This window comes from Eulemur rufifrons, chromosome 4 (genome assembly GCF_041146395.1).
Source record: "Eulemur rufifrons isolate Redbay chromosome 4, OSU_ERuf_1, whole genome shotgun sequence".
Classification (NCBI taxonomy): Eukaryota; Metazoa; Chordata; class Mammalia; order Primates; family Lemuridae; genus Eulemur; species Eulemur rufifrons.
Genome location: NC_090986.1, coordinates 72,089,608 through 72,094,602, shown reverse-complemented (window position 1 = coordinate 72,094,602; position 4,995 = coordinate 72,089,608). Strand labels below are relative to the sequence as shown.

The window sequence follows — 4,995 nt, the reverse complement described above, 5'->3', positions numbered from 1 at the left end:
TCTGTTGAATGCATGAAACAGACCTCTCCCTCCAGATCTTTTTTTTTTTTTTTTTTTTGAGACAGAGTCTCACTCTGTTGCCCAGGCTAGAGTGCCGTGGCATCAGCCTAGCTCACAGCAACCTCACGCTCCTGGGCTCAAGCAATCCTTCTGCCTCAGCCTCCCAAGTAGCTGGGACTACAGGCATGCGCCACCATGTCTGGCTAATTTTTCTATATATATTTTAGCTGTCCATATAATTTCTTTCTATTTTTAGTAGAGATGGGGTCTCGCTCTTGCTCAGGCTGGTCTCGAACTCCTGAGCTCAAACAATCCGCCCACCTTGGTCTCCCAGAGTGCTAGGATTACAGGCATGAGCCACCGGCCCAGATCTTGAACATCTACATGTCCCCACAAGTTCCCTGGGCCCAACGACCAGAGCATCTTGTATTAAGAAAATTAACAAAAAACTTGCAAATAAGGTACAATTGTCCTCACTTATCTACAGTTTCACCTTCTGCAGTTTCAGGTACCCATGGTCAACCACAGTCCAAAAATATTAAATGACAAATTCAAATAACAAACTATTCATAAATTTTAACATTCAAAGAAGAGTGATGAAATCTCCTGCCACCCTGCTCCATCCTGCCCAAGACATGAATCATATTTTCATCCAGTGTTGCCACCTGCCCTGAGTCACTAGGAGCCCTCTAGTTATTAGATTGACCATGGTGGTATCATAGAGCTTAGATTCAAGTGATCATTATTTTACTTAATAATGGCCCCAAAGCACAAGAGTCATGATGCTGGCGTATTGTTATAATTGTTCTATTTTTTCATTAGTTATAACTGTTAATCTCTTACTGTGCCAAATTTATAAATTAAACTTTGTCATAGGTATGTATGTGTAGGAAAAGACATAATATATGTAGGTTCCTGCATTATCCACAACTACAGACATCCACTGGGGGCGGGGGGGTCTTAGAATGTATCTCCCATGGATAAGGGGAGACGACTGTAAAAGGATGACTGCTTGTCCTGACTCAATGTCATATTGAATCATTGTCTGAGATACTCATGCAGGGATTATTTAATTCTTCAGGACAATGAATTTTTTTTGTCGTGCTATATAGTAACACTATTGATTAGGGCCCAGGCTCTGTGAAGTTACACGGTAACTTGGAGATTTTTTTCTGATAGTGATGAAATGCATTCTGAACAGAAGAAATAACCCCAAAGGTTATACTTTTATTGCATTGTCAGGCATAAATCAGTTTTGGATCTAACCTAGTAATCTTATTCCAACATTCTTTTTTTCATTGCCTTTGAATACTCAATATCCAGATGTGTTTTGAATGAGCTTCAACACCCTACTGCTTCCCTCATCAATGAGTTAAAGAAATCCTTAATGCGTGCTCATTCTATGTGTGTATGAGAATCACATGTTAACATTTTGAAGATAATATTTTGACAGTTTGGGGGTTATTCCACCAAGATGCCCAAATGGATGATGTAGATCTGGGAAGAAGTAGAAAATGTGGTTTGTTAATATTTTTGTTTGTCAATTCTTGGTGAGCTCATATCAATTTTAAAATGTACCCCCTGGAAAGGGAAACATCTGTTTGAGATGTGGGCCTGTCAGTTGTGATTCTGGTTTTACTTTTAATTTACGGTTGATGTGGTAGAACTCAAGAGGCCAGATATTTGTCTAGGTATGAGAGAAACCCTTTCTCTTTTGCTGCATGAGCTTAAAATATTTAACTACATCTGGAATGTATTAATAAAATAGATTATGAAGCCTCACAAAGGAGCTCTGTTCTGATTGTTTCATAGAGAATAACAAACCCTTACATAAATCTAATATTCTAAGAATTCCTGGAAAACAAACTAAAGTTCTAATACTTTATGCCATTATTCTCATCTCCAACAAATAAAAACACAAACAAGACTATCAGAAACTCCTACCTCAGAAATATTTTTATAGGACAGTACAAGTTTATGTAATCAAAGTGAATCTTTGGACATATTAGACTTGTTTGATCACTTTGGTTTAAAAACAGCCACTTGTCTTCTCCCTGACACTATCTGTGTAGAATATAATACAAGAAAACATGTCACAATAAATCTCTAATTGTTTGCTCATCAATAAACAATTTAATCTGAATTTCCCAAAACCCTTATACTGTTTTATTGATCAGATAAACCAATATACTTCCACATCAAGTTTTGGATTATGAAAAATATAAAATTATGTATTCAATTAAATGGGATTATATTTCTGATAATTTTTATACCAACAGTGATGGTAGTCTATCGTGCAACAGTTTTCACATAATTTTCAAGATTCTTAGATAAATTCTTAGATAATAAAGGAACACAGACTATTATTAATTAGTAAATAATCTTTGGATATTTGGATAATTTCTACAAAGAGAATACTAAACATTGGTCAGTGAGCATAGTTTTACATATATACGAAAATATATGTATGTGTATATATACACATATACACATCTTTGCTGCTTATTGTAATATGTTGCAGCATGGCTATACCTTGAGATCATGTTAAGCATGGTTTCTCAACAAAGGTACCATTGACATTTTAGACCAAGTAAACTCTTTGTTGCGAGGACTGTCCTGTGCATTGTAGAATATTTAGAAGCATCCCTGCCGTCTACTCTACCACTGCCCCTCCTTCCACCAGACATGACAATCAAAATGTCTCCAAACACTGACTGTTACAACAATTGGCCGTTCTCATCTCTCTCCCTTTTCTTGGGCCTCCCTATTTCCTGAGACACAACAATATTGAAATTAGGCCAGTTAATAACCCTAAAATGGCCTCTAAATTTTCAAATGAAAGGAAGAGTTGCCCATCTCTCACTTTGAACCAAATGCTAGAAATGATTAAGGTGAGTCACGACGACATGTGGAAAACCAAAATGGACTGAACACTAGACCTTTTATACCAAACGGTTAGCCAAGTTGTAAATGCACAGGAAAAGTTCTTCAAAAGTTCTATTCCTATCAATCAAGGGGGCGGGGGGAAGGGATGGGTGAAATCCTACCTAATGAGTACAATGAACACTATCTGGGTGACGAGCACCTTATGACCCTGACTCAAGCATTACAAAAGTGATCTTTGTAACTGAAAACATTTGTATCTCTGTAATACTTTGAAATAACAATAAAATAATTTTTTAAAAAGTTCTATTTCACAAAATACACAAATGATTAAAAAAAAGAAAAGAAACAATCTTATTGCTGATATCCAGGAAGTTTTAGTGGTCTGGATAGAAGATCAAACCAGCCATGACATTCCCTTAAGTCAAAGCATAATCCAGAACAAAGCCTTGGCTCGCTTCAGTTCTATGTAGGCTGAGAGAGGTAAGGAAGATGCAGAAGAAAAGTTTGAAGTTAGCAGAGATTGCTTCATTGGATTCAAGGAAGAAAGCCATCTTTATAACATAAAAGTGCAAGGCAAAGCAGCAAGTGTTGATGGAGAAGCTGAAGCAAGTTATCAGAGGATCTAGCTAAGATAATTAATGAAGGTGGCTACCCTAAACAACAGATTTTCAATGTAGATGAATTAGCCTTCTATTGGAAAAAGATGGTATCTAGGCCTTTCATAGATAGAGAAAAGTCAATGCCTGGCTTCAAAGCTTCAAAAGACAGGCTGACTCTCTTGTTAGGGGCTAATGCGCCTGGTGACTTGAAGTTGAAGCCAGTGCTCATTTACCATTTCAAAAATCCTAGGGCCCTTCAGAATTAGGCTAAATCTACTCTACCTGTGCTCTATAAATGGAACAACAAAGCCTGGATGATGGCACATCTGTTTATAGTGTGGTTTACTGAATATTTTAAGTTCTGAAAAAGCTTCACTCAGAAAAAGTTTCCTCTCAAAATATTACTGCTCATTGACAATGCACCTCCTCACCCAAGAGCTCTGATGGAGATGTAAAAGGAGATTAATGTAGTCTTCATGCCTTCCAACATCCACTCTGTAGCCCATGGATCAAGAAGCCATTTCAATTCTTATTATTAAAGAAATGCATTTCATAAGGCTATAGCTGCCATAGATAGTGTGGTTCTTGTGCTGGATTTGGGCAAAGCAAATTGAAAACCTTCTAGAACAAATTCACCATTTTAGATGTCATTAAGAACATTTGAGATTCATGGAAGGCGGTCAAAATATCAACATTAATAGGACTTTGGAAGAAGTTGATTCCACTCTTCATGTATAACTTTGAAGGACTCAAGACTTCAGCAGAGGAAGTCACTATAGATGTGGTAGAAAAAGCAAGAGAACTAGAAGTGGAGCCTGAAGATGTGACTGAATTGTTGTAATTTCATGATAAATCTTGAACAGATGAGGAGTTGCTTCTTAAGGATGAGCAAAGAAAGTGGTGTCTTGAGATAGAATCTATTCCTGGTGAAGATGCTGTGAACATTGTTGAAGTGACAACAAAGGATTTGGAACATTCCATAAACTTAGTTGCTAAAGCAGCAGGAGGGTCTGAGAAGATTGACTCCAATTCTGAAAGATGTTCTACTGTGGGTAAAATGCCACCAAACAGCATTGCATACTACAGAGAAATCTTTCACGTAAGGAAGAGTCGATCAATGTGGCAAACTTCACTGCTTTCTTACTTTCGGAAATTGCCACAGCCACCCCAAACTTCAGTAACCATGACTCCAGTCAGTCAGTGGCCATCAACATTGAGGGAAGACCTTCCACCAACAAAAAGGTTATGACTTGCTGAAGGCTCAGATGATTATTGGCATTTTTAAGCAAAATAAAGTATTCTTAAATTAAGGTAGGTACATTGTTTTTTAGACATAATGCTATTGCACACTTAATAGACCACGATATAGTGTAAACATAATTTTTGCACTGAAAAACCAAAATTTGTTTTACTAGCTTCACTGTGATATTAGCTATATTGTAATATTCACTTTATTGAGCTGGTCTGGAACCCAATCCTCAATTTCTGTGAGGTATGCCTATATTCCCTG

At 37.1% G+C, this 4,995-nt stretch overlaps 1 pseudogene; it reads left to right on the top strand.

Moving 5' to 3' along the window:
* Positions 1 to 2,816: 2,816 nt before the first annotated feature.
* On the top strand, positions 2,817 to 4,770 carry LOC138382473 (tigger transposable element-derived protein 1-like; annotated as a pseudogene).
* Positions 4,771 to 4,995: the final 225 nt, after the last annotated feature.